Source organism: Gymnoscopelus braueri, assembly GCF_963280865.1.
Source record: "Gymnoscopelus braueri genome assembly, chromosome: 5".
NCBI lineage: Eukaryota > Metazoa > Chordata > Actinopteri > Myctophiformes > Myctophidae > Gymnoscopelus > Gymnoscopelus braueri.
Window position 1 is genome coordinate 32,466,943 of NC_137606.1, and position 12,500 is coordinate 32,479,442.

General features: G+C 42.4%; 1 protein-coding gene across 2 annotated transcripts in view; it reads left to right on the plus strand.

The window, feature by feature from the left end:
• Window positions 1-12,500, plus strand: part of ubash3bb (ubiquitin associated and SH3 domain containing Bb) — a 50,493-nt gene that overhangs the window by 20,090 nt on the left and 17,903 nt on the right. The window lies entirely within an intron of this gene.

The following is a 12,500-nucleotide window of genomic DNA, read 5'->3' on the forward strand; positions in this document are numbered from 1 at the left end:
AGTAAATGGCATGAATCCTAGTCAACAAACAACAGGGGAAGCGGTCAAGTAAATAGAGTGCCAAGAAAACAATTCCATGCTACAAAGTAGGGTACCAGGTAAACATCAAACCTAGCATCTGTCTAAATAACACAATTACTGTAGCATCAACATCCATCCAGACAGTAGACTACAGTAGAACATACACAGCCAAATACACAGGCACACAGCCAAATACACATATACAGAAAATACACAAGCAAAGCTCACTGCTTTCACCCTGGCCTCCCCTATTTTGAGCATGTCATTAAAAGTGCTCCTCGGAGCACAGGTCTCCGCCAGGTCAGGTAGGTTATTGTGGGCCAGCAATGTTCGGAATTCAGTCCTTATAGAGGTGAGTGAAATCTGTTGAAGTTGAGGGATTAATGTTTATGAAGTTATTGCCAATCAGGATGATCACGGCAATCGGAAGCTGCGTTCATGATTTGAGGCATTTTGTTCTTCTAAGCGAACCATTCCTGCAAACTTTAGATGCCAATCTTAGCCAATCAGGATGGAACATGACAAATCGGACAGATCTGTCTTGTTCACATGGCTTTAAAGATAATTTGTACCGATTTGCGTGATGTTTGGACAGAATCTGTAGGAGTAATATCAAAAAAGTGTTTTGCAAAGATCTACCTCCTGGTGACCCTATAACAGGCCGAGATTAGCTGTCCAGACAGACAGATGGACGGATGGATGGACGGACGGACGGACAGGGGGCAAAACATAGTCTCGGCCACGCCGAAATGTTAAAATAGCAGATCCACAAGCTCACAGTGCATCGTAATGTGATGCACTGTGAGCTTGTAGATCGACAATTTCTAACAAGTATAAATCAGGTGGTTAAATCAAGTTATTATTGAGTAAGCATGTTCTTATTTTGTCAGAATCCTTTATACACTGCATGGCTGAATGAACTAGATACTGAATGTTTAAGATAACTTGACAGTTGTAATTTCTATGGATGCTGTGTATGCTGATCTGACCATCTTTAGTGGAATTTGATCATTAAAATGTACAATGCACTGCGGGGCGGCCATAGCTGAGTGGTTAGTGAGCCCGCCTAGGGAACCAGAGGCCCTGGTTGCCCCAGGTTCGATTCCTGGCCAGGCCAGCATATGTGTCGATGAAATGAAATTTGTCCCTGAGCAAGACTCTTAACCCCTAATTGCTCACAGGTTCTCATTGGAAACAAGACCGCAAGGACTTTCATGAACGACCTGTTAAAAGGAATTATCCTTATCCTTTGCAGACAGTTCACAGCAGTGCCTGTGCTTGTGTTTCAATACGTGAGATGCTCAGAACAGGGTGATTGTGGTTGTGGTAGCGCGCGCGTGTGTGTGTGTGCGTGCAAGTGTGTGAAAATTATCATATAGTTGGTAAAGAGCATTTGACACACAGATGTAAACTGTCAATTCAACCATTGTTAAGCGTGTGTGTGTGTGTGTGCGTGCGTGTGTGGGGGCGGGAGTGTTCCTCTTCCTGTCCCGGTGTGTTGAGCAGTCAGTCAAACAGGACCTTTGTATGGTTGGAAGACTCACTTTCACATCTCCACCGTGGGCGAGAGATTCTCGCCAGAGAACCTTTCTCACATTTAGGAGACACAGGTAACCGCTGAACAAACGGAACCACCCTTCACAAAATGAACAATCCTAACAATGTTGAATGCAGGGTTCACGTGGCTTGAGGTGTGATAATGATGCATGCTTTTTCCTGCCGTGGGTTTAGTCCACCTTAGGTAAATGTCAGTGTATACTAAACTCTTCTGAGCGATCTCTTACAGTACAGTACATACCATGAGACATCAGAAATAAGCATGATTGTTCATCAGTTGTTTTAATGAATAGGAACATGACATAATGGGGTATGATCTTAGACCAATGTTTCCCAAACATATAGTGTCAGTTTTTATGGAGTATCATGTATGTCAATCATTTTTTGGGGGCCCGGGCCGGGGAGACACCAAATATCTCTTTTGGGACTCGAGCTGAAAAGGTTTGGGAACACCCCTCCCTGTCTTAGACAACAGTTTCAAGTTCAACACTTGATGGGAGATTCTCAGACAGCACACTGCAAATTCATGAGCATTAAAAATGGACCAGAAACAGCACGTTGTGTTCCACAAAGGAAACACTGCTATGCTCACCCTACTGAATTCACGAGCTGCAGTACAGAGTGCGGTAATTTGCCTATATTGGAGAGATAATATTTTGAGAGATGAAAATATATTTTGAATATGTAATTGCCGGTATATGTGAACTAAAAATAAAGAAAAACAAAGTGCATCCACTGATCCACACAATCAACATGTCCAGGAGCAGGGCAGATAAAGCAGAACAAACAATTAGAGTCTGCATGCTGGAGTTTGCAGACTCTGTTTCCATAAGTTGTGAACTATACACAGAAACATTCTGAAGTATATGTGGAAACAAAATGTTTTCTTTTGTTTTCTTTTCACCTTCAGTTGAATGAGAATGAGGTACTTTTGTGACAGGGTGGCTCAGCATGAATGTTCTCTCTCTGTGGTCACTGGCTTTCCTCCCACGCCAAAACACATGTTAGGAATATACTCCTGCAAGGCACTGCTCTTAATTCATACTCTGTAGTACCACAGTGTCGCTTGCCAAAAAAAAAACATATCTACAAGCTAAAAATGCAATGGGTTGTTAGCTTGTAGATCAGTTCTTTTTGGCAAGCGACACCCTCGCACGACAGTTAAAATGTGTTAAATCAGAAGACCAATTAATTCTAATGATTCCCCCCAGTTTTGCCCAAAAGTTAATGTAAGCAACATAAACCTGGACATTTGAACACAAAGGCTTTTGTTACTGTACAGGCTGTCGGAACATAGCTGAGCCCACATACTCACTGCTCTGTGGTCTGCTGGGAGCATGGGGAGAGCAACAGCTGTGCAGCAGTAATGTCATGAGACGGACTGAGGGAGTGGCAACCAGACACACTTTAGTGAGGATGACGAGTGTGTGTGTGTGTGTGTGTGTGTGTGTGTGTGTGTGTGTGTGTGTGTGTGTGTGTGTGTGTGTGTGTGTGTGCGCGCGCGCGTGCGTGCGCGGGTGCTTGTGTGCGTACATATGTGCGTGGGCGTGCACATAGATGCTATGTTTACTATGCAGATCGATCTTGGTCACTCATGTTTTTGTTTCTTAAAGATTTTTTTTTTTTTGGATTTCTGCCTTTATTGATAGTATAGTAGAGAATGACAGAAAACAGGGAGAGAGAGACAGGGAGAGACACGCAGCAAAGGTCGGTCGGAACTAGCCCCTACGGAACCTCTCCCTCCGCTAAGTAGCTCCGAGATGAGGTCCCTCGTCGGTTCCTGCCGTTTGCGGTCGACATTGTCGCACATTTTCCACTTTACATGTTTCTTACCCCTTTCTGCACATCGTATCCAAAAAGCAAAGCATTTGCGCCACTCTCTCAGATGTTTTAAGTTCTAGCGGAACATAACAGCTTCCAACGAGTTGAAGAAAGTATTTAATTTGCCTCGGTTTTCATCCGGTTCCATAATATTTTGCATTAGAAGATGCAATTCAACATTTGACCAGTAGGGTAATCAGTAATGTTATCTCTACGGGCGCAACTCTTGCGCAATGTCTTAAAAACATGTAACCGGATGAAAACCGAGGCAAATTAAATACTTTCTTCAACTCGTTGGAAGCTGTTATGTTCCGCTAGAACTTAAAACATCTGAGAGAGTGGCGCAAATGCTTTGCTTTTTGGATACGATGTGCAGAAAGGGGTAAGAAACATGTAAAGTGGAAAATGTGCGACAATGTCGACCGCAAACGGCAGGAACCGACGAGGGACCTCATCTCGGAGCTACTTAGCGGAGGGAGAGGTTCCGTAGGGGCTAGGTCGGAACGGGACGCGAAACTGCGGCGAGGCAACAGAGCTTATGTGGTATGTATGCGCCTGGACCGCTAGGCCAGCGGGCGACCCGTGTCAGTGTTTCTTACATTTTTTTTCTCTTGGCCACAATTGTTAAAAATGTTATTTAGATAGCAGGTTGTTTAGACAGATGGTCGGTGGGCTCATTGCATAGAGCTCATTGTTTACCTGGTATCCTAGTTTCTTTGAGGCACTACATTGTTCTCTCTGCACTCTACTTATCTGACTATTTACCATGTTGTTTGTTGACTAGAGTTCATGCTTAGTCTGCTTGTTCCAATCTCACACTTGTAAGTCGCTCTGGATAAGAGCATCTGCTAAATGCCTAAATTGTGTGATTGTTTGTCTGTGTGGGACCCCGTACTGAGAACCAGTGAGTTAGAGCACGTTCCCTTAAAACAGCCACTGAATATACTCTATCTACTATACTGTGTCATTGTACTGACTCACATTAGAAATGCTTTTGTGTGTGTGTGTGTGTGTGTGTGTGTGTGTGTGTGTGTGTGTGTGTGTGTGTGTGTGTGTGTGTGTGTGTGTGTGTGTGTGTGTGTGTGTGTGTGTGTGTGTGTGTGTGTGTACACTGTGTTGAAGACCACAGCGATCATTACTGTAGCTCTCACAGTTGCTTTCAGGCCAGACGACTGCCATGTGTCTGACTCGCTCCAATTTGTTTGTTTTCATGTCTCAATCTGTTAGTTCCCACAAATGCTGGGTTATGGGTTATGTATGTACTTATCCATCTGAAAAACGTGTCACTTCTAAGCACTGTCAAGATGAAGCCAAAGGCACATTTCCACATGTGTACTATAAAGATTCCATTGTATTGTATTCTTAACGGGTGCTCTTGTCCACTGTGTACACCAAAGCACAAATGATGACATTTTGCTTTTTACACTTTTTCCCCCCAAAAAAGCATCTGTAATTTGAGGTCAATCGGTTTTGAAGAGAAACGACTGTACCTCTCTCCTGGCTGACTCTTTGATACAGTGCTGTTGAGAAGAACAGATCCACACAAGATATTCTTATGTTAGACCTTCATCAGAACAAAACCTCAAAGCAAATAGGGTTGCTCTTAATAAAGTGAAGTCTGCATGGATCTACTGTAAGTGAGTGGATTTTTTTTTCATTTTGATCAGTATGCAACCCTGAGACCAGCAGTCATTCATCCACTTTTAACTGGGTGTCCCTGTAATGGTACATGTAATTATTGGCAACTCAAAGAGTGCGGTAAAAGAAACAAGCATGCCATTATAGGCAAAATGTTTGAAAACGTTCAAAAACCTTTTTAATTTTTTTCCCTAAAATGTACCAAAATAGCTAAAATAGCTGATCTACAAGCTCACAATGCATTGCCTTGTAATGCAATGCATTGTGAGCTTGTAGATCTGCTATTTTTGAGGCACAACACCATGGTATGACAAAGTATAAAATAGGGCTTGTGGTTTATAGAAGAAGGTCAGAGACTCAGAGCCATTGTATTTGATATTTTGTCATTTTTAGTGCTAGTTTTTATTGTGTTGTTCCTGCTTTACAAGGCTTTCAATATTCTCTGAATGAATCCTACGAGGTTCACATGAGTGATGCCGCAGGATTCAGGTGTCTGTAGCTCTAGGATGAAAGAACTATGAAATGATGTGGATCTCATACTGTAACAGAGGCTCCAATGTGGATCTCTGACTTCATGTGACCAGCCTGTGACATCAGTCATCTACTGTATGACGTATGATTCCAAATTTGGGCAAGATTTCAGAACTTATTTAAAGACGTATAAACATATGTGGAAAAAGACTAGTAGCGGTACTTCTGTGGCCTACTGGCAGTGTGCATACCAAGTTTGCAACTGATCAGTCCATAGATTTTGTGAGATAAGTACTGTACAGACACGCACGCACGCACAGAGACCCTATTGTAGACACCTAGCGTCTTGCAGAGTCACATCATAAAAATGATTATAATACACTGTTAAATGTGAGTCTTGGCGTAGTGTGGTCAGGTCTTGTCTGTGATACAAGCTATCAAAGTGTTTGTGTGAGTGAGGGTTGGCGCCTAGGACAGAGATAAACAACCAACAACCTGTAAACAACCAATCCTCCCCCATGTATACCTCTGTTTGTGGAGGGCAGGCTTTCAATGACCTTATGGAAGAACTCACAGTATGTGGTTGACACCATGTGGACTAAGTTAGAATGCAATAGCATGACTCACATTTGCAGGATCTGTGGTCCTGCATTTTGAGTTATTTGTTGTGACTTGGATTTCTCAAAGAAATAACTGTTTGACTCCTCACAGTTGCAGTTCGGTATATACTATATACTGTAACTGCCCATATAAAAAGCCAGATGTAGCTGACTGCTGAGCAAAACATCCTTTAAGTAAGTGGTTTTGCAGGAGCACATACTGTATGGGGGGGTTGATGTCATCACTATGGGACCAATGCCACAATCATGAAGATTTTGTTTATGTTTATTCATCAAGGGATGTTTGGCTGATCATTCATGGCCCTTTTCTCCCCGTTTTGTTATTTTTTATTTTGTTTTGCAATGCTCTTATTGCATCGTGTGACACATTCACAATGAGCCTAGTACAACCATAGATTGTAAAACAAATATGGTAATAGTAATAATTAATAATAATAGTAAATAATACAAAAATATATTAATGCAAATAATTATAAACTATGACATTCTTTTGTTTATATAGAAAATGGTATTATAAATAATAATACAATTTAATAATAAAAACTGTTATTAAAGAGTACAACCAGTACCAGCTGGATAATGAACTATTGTTTCAGGACTTTAGGTTAACCATAGTTTAGTTTCAGTTCTGATATAGTACCCAGCTTTGTTCTATGAATAAAAGGTGCTGTACATTTAATTATTGTCTGCGCCAGGCCGAAGACATGGCCGAGACTTTGTTTTGCACCCTGTCCATCCGTCCGTGTCCGTGTGTCTGTCTGTCTGTCTGTCTGTGAGCAGCTAATCTCGGCACTGTTGGCCCGATCGCTGCGAAACTGCACACACACTCCCTGCATGCCAGAGCAGAACCTCTGCCCCGAATCTTTCAGATCGGCCTGTTATCCGGCAACCATGTGGCCGATTTATATTACTCCTACAGATTTAGATTTTCCATGTTCCATCCTGATTGGCTAAGATTGGCTTTCAAAGTTTGCAGGATTGGTCTGTTTTGAACAAAATGCCTCAAATCATGAACACAGCGTCTGATTGCCGTGAAAGGCCTAGGAGGAAATGGCACCCTTTTCACTTTGGCCTATTATAGCGCCACCAGGAGGCCACAATAACCTACCTGACCTGGCGGAGACCTGTGCTCTGAGGAGCACATTTTCTATTTATATCTGCAACCATGATTCATTGTGGAACTGTGCTTCAGATTAAAGGTAATTTAAAGTAAACATTTCCATGTCTGCCATGTGTTGATGAGCTGGTCATATGACCCACTTCTCTTTTCCATATCCTCTGTCATGATTGTGAAAGTGTGATGGGGTTTCAGTCAGATAGTGGTGTGTCATTGCCCCTGGGTCTCCCAGGTGATGAAAGATGGTAAAACCACATGATGGGGTCTGCTGGCTGGGTGCTGTGCTCTCTGTGTGGGGGGGGTGATTTACTGTCACTGCTGTGGGACTATGAGGAAGTGGTTCAAGGCAGAAACACTCAAAGTCTTTTTTGCCATCTGTCACTTCTATTTTTCCACTTTTTTCTCTTTCCCCCTCTCTGACATTTGAATACAAAGTGGCCACACACGCACGCATGCACGCACGCATGCGCGCGCGCACGCACGCACGCACGCACACACACACACACACACACACACACACACACACACACACACACACACACACACACACACACACACACACACACACACAACTTGGTCCAACAACTTGGTCCAACAACTTGGTCCAACAACTTACCGCAGATATGGCTCCAAGTAAAACATACCAACACAGTTACAACTTTGTTAATTGGTTCTGAAACAAATCTCACTCTAATGCTTCCTGTTTTTTTTTTTTTTTTTTTTTTTATGTCAAAAGAAAGTGCAAGGGGAAGGGGCTTATATGGTGCGTGGGATGTGTGTGACGATCACACCACTGCTGAGACCTCAGGACTGCTGTGATCAAGTCACAGCTTTTGAAGTGTGAACTTCTCATGCACACGGTACCTTATTGGAAACATGCACGCACAGATGACTGTGTGTGTCTGTGTGCGCACCTACAGTGTGTGTGTGTGTGTGTGTGTGTGTGTGTGTGTGTGTGTGTGTGTGTGTGTGTGTGTGTGTGTGTGTGTGTGCGTGCGTGCGTGCGTGCGTGCGTGCGTGCGTGCGTGCGTGCGTGCGTGCGTGCGTGCGTGCGTGCGTGCGTGCGTGCGTGCGTGCGTGCGTGCGTGCGTGCGTGCGTGTAACTTCGTCCACCACCGTTCACTCATTGCAGCCTTACATTCCTTCTCTTACCCCTTGTAGGGAGTGAGAACATTTGGTCCTCACAACGGTAGCTTTTTTTCCTGTCTGTTGCTATTGTATTGTATCGCTATTGTTTTTTTTAAACCACGCATCTTATACATAATATCTGTTACTATATCTGCTGCTATTTTAACAGCCTCATTCCATTGCCATTTCTTTTAACCATGCACCTAATGCATATATTTTACTCTATTTGTATTAGGAATATCAATACTGCAAACGATGGGAGCTTTTACAATTGTAAATCGGTGACGTGACAAATAAAGTTGAAGTTGAAATTAACCGATTAAAACCAGGAAAGCTTCTGTGTCATTTTAGATTTTAGTGTCGACTATTAAAAAATTGCAGATGTTCAAGCTCACGGCGCGTCACTTCGTGCCGCTCTGCGAGCTTGTACATCTGCTATATTTGAAAAAAAAAAAATATATATATCTTGAAAGTGTGAGAACTACTGATTTAGAAGGCATTTGTAGAATCGGCCTCAGGTCTTAACCCCTTAAAACCGGGAAAGCGTGCATGTCATTTAACAGCATTTTTAACTCAAATCTTTGCTTCTGGGGGTCCCTGGAACAAAATATTTTGAGATGGGGGTCGGTGGCCAAATACATATAATTTTGGGGGTCCTTGACATGAAAAGTGAGCACCACTGATATAAGAACCAGTGGTGTCAAATGTTTTACTTAAGTAAAAGTATCAATACTGCAATGTAGAAGTAGTCTGTTACAAGTAAAAGTCCGGAATTAAGGGCGTCCGCTGGCCTAGCGGTCCAGGCGCATACCGCATGTCTGGTAATCCAGTCTTATGGCGTGTCGCGGGTTCGACTCCCGTTCCCGACGACCTTTGCTGTGCGTAACCCCCCATCTCTCTCCCCATTTCCTGTCAGCCTACTTTCCTCTCAAAATAAAGGCAGAAAAGCCCCAAAAATATATTAAAAAAAAAAAAAGGTCCAGAATTAAAAATGTACTTGAGTAAAAGTGCAAAAGTATTGGTATCCAAATGTACTTAAAGTACCAAAAGTAAAAGTACTAAAATGTTTGAAAATAGCCTAGGTATAAAATAGAGCTAAAGTGGTTAATGTATGTTTTATAATGTATTAATTTATAGCTGCAAAGTAACTAGTAACTCAAGTTTTCAAATAATTGTAGTGGAGTAAAAGTAACATTTTTGCCTCTGAGATGTAGTGGAGTAGAAGTAAACGTATAGACAATTGGAAATACTCCAGTAAAGTAAAACTACCTCAAAATACAGTACTTGAGTAAATGTACTTAGTTACTTTACACCACTGATAAAAAACATATGTTTTTCAGAAAACTGATATAGTAGACATTTGTAGAATCGGCCCATGCAGGTCTTTAATGGGTTACGTTGAAGTTGAAGTCGGTAGAAGAACAACGTGTCGTGCACACAATGTGCTGACCTCGCAAGCTGAAGGCAGCTTCCAGCAGCAGCACAAGCCTCAGAGGTTGTCTGGTTCCCGAAGGAGGAAATGGCATTATCATTTATAAGTTCTTCTCCCCTGAGCAGCTGCTAATGAGATTCTGGGGGCCTAATATGAATAATCTAATAATGTAGTCATCCAGCTCCTTTTCTTGTTCATTATTGTAACTGAAGCTCCAGGTGTCAGAGCTGCTCTCCAGTGAAATAGGACATTTCTGTTGCGTTTTACAGTGGTTACACTGGGAACTACTAACTAACTAACTAACTAACTAACTAACTGTCTGTCTGTCTGTCTGTCTGTCTGTCTGTCTGTCTGTCATTGAAAACACATTTTCACAAATATATTTTTTGTGTATTTTGAAACTTGAAAAACAGCTTTAGCTAAACGGGGTTTAGGGGAACCTCATCTTTCAGTCAGTAATGGTGAAGTTACAGTAATCCCTTGGTGATTTATTCATACTTCTATTCAGTTTACTGCTCTTGTTCAGAGAGTTGATTTCCATCTCTTCCTACGCACAGTGTTATCTTCCTCCACTCTACCCTAGAGGCGTTTATTAGAAACTGATGTTTCCTTTGACTCAGGATTCCTTCTGAGGACTGTTGGCTTTATGTTTGGTAATCATTTGGACTGTTTCTGTAGTTGTTGACATCAGAGCATTTTCTTAAAAAACAAACAAGCAAACAAACAAAAAACCATTATAAAGTCATTTGTGCTTCAATTAGAAAACAGTGAAGATATACTTGTACAGGAAAGTCAGTTCAGGAGGAAGGACATGCAACACAGGTCCTGAACTGGGCATCATACCCAGGACTTTGCTTTGCTGTGGGCTGCTGTTTGAGACACCAGGGGGTCTGTCAGAATCTTCTCTGCTCCGGTGTGTGGGGGGTGGTCATCGAAGTTCCCGGTTCAATCCCTGTTTAAGGACACATCGCGTCAAAGTATCCTTTGAGCAAGACACTGAACCAGTGACTGCTCCTCCGACTGCTCAGTGTCTTTGCATGGCTGCCTCCGCCGTTGCTGAGTATGTGGGTGAATGTGAGTCATACAGTACATTGTAAATCGCTTTGAGTGGTCAGAAGACTAGAAATGGGCTGTATAAACTATAAATGCGGTCTGTTAATCATTTACTCCTCTCCAACGTCTGACCAAAAAGGACCTTTCATCCATATTGTTGTTGGATTTTAGAATGACTCTTTCCGGCCTTTATCTCCTTTTTGTTTACTTTTCTGTATTGCTGTCATTAGTTTACAGCCATTGCTGCATCCTCTGGCCTTCTCTTGGTAAATGGTAATAATGGTGCATTTATATAGCGCTTTTATCCAAAGCGCTTCACATAGATTGTGCATTACATTCACCCATTCACACACATACCGATGGCAGAGTAAACCATGCAAGGCGCCAACCTGCTCATCGGGAGCAATTGGGGGTTCAGCGTCTTGCTCAAGGACAGTTTCGACACTAACTCTGGGGGAGCCCGGGATCGAACTTGAAACCTCACGATTGCCATCCGGCCACTCCACCGGCCACTCTACCCCTGAGCCACTGCCGCCCCTCTCTTAACCCATTAAGACCTGAAGCCGATTCTAAATGTCTCCTAAATCCCAACAGTTTTCTGAAAAACTTATGTTTCTATATCAGTGGTGCTCAATCTTTTTCATGTCAAGGACCCCCAAAATTAATGTATTTGGCCGCAGACCCCAGTCAAAATATCTTGTTCCAGGGACCCCCAGAAGCAAAGATTTGAGTTAAAAAAACTTTAAAAATATATATATTCAAAGATTTGCACACATTTTCACGATTTTTCAAAAATAGCAGATCTACAAGCTCGTAGCGCGGCACTCGGTGCCGCGCTATGAGCTTGTAGATCTGCTATTTTTGAATAGCCCAAAGTGTAAAATAATGCTTTTTAGCTCAAATCTAAAAATGACACAGTTCCAGGTCTTAATGGGTTAAACCCAAATGCTTATTTTTAACCCATCTGTATGGTAGGGTATGTTACAGAGATTACAATATAACTATTATATCTGTGAAATTTAGTACTGCCTGAAAGTCATAAATGCAATATCTCCCCCAGCTGGCCAAGTATGGATTCTAGAAGTTTAGTCTCCCTTACATGTTAAAATCCTGGGTAGGACATGAAACCTACGGATTACAGCTCTAAGAGAGACTGAGTCATGGCTGCTTCACTATTTGAAACTCTTCATGGTGAGTCAGAACTCCAACACAAGTGTTGAGTCAGAACAAGCTTTCTTTTATCTGATACAGTAGATGAGAGATAAACAGTCAGGTGCTTCTTAGGCTTGTTTAGAAGGGAGAAGTGAGACTTGAGACAAAATGATGCACTCGCTGACCAGTCTAAAAGTGAACTAACTTCTCGTTGCTATTTATAGTCACGTGAAATAGCATATTAGCACTTTCAAATGTCTGATCATCATAATGTTAAAGGGGCCACACCATGAATTTCATTTTTTGGGGGGGGGGGGTATTTTTTGGGCTCCCCAGTGTCTCTTGTACCCCAAATGGGCGTGTCTGAACAGGCCATTTCAGAACGGCAATGCAAGTGACATCACTTGCCTTGCCATTGCATTGATGATGGCCAGACAGAATTGCTCAGTAGCCCCCCCCTGCCCAAAAGGACGTTTTGGTATTGCAGCTG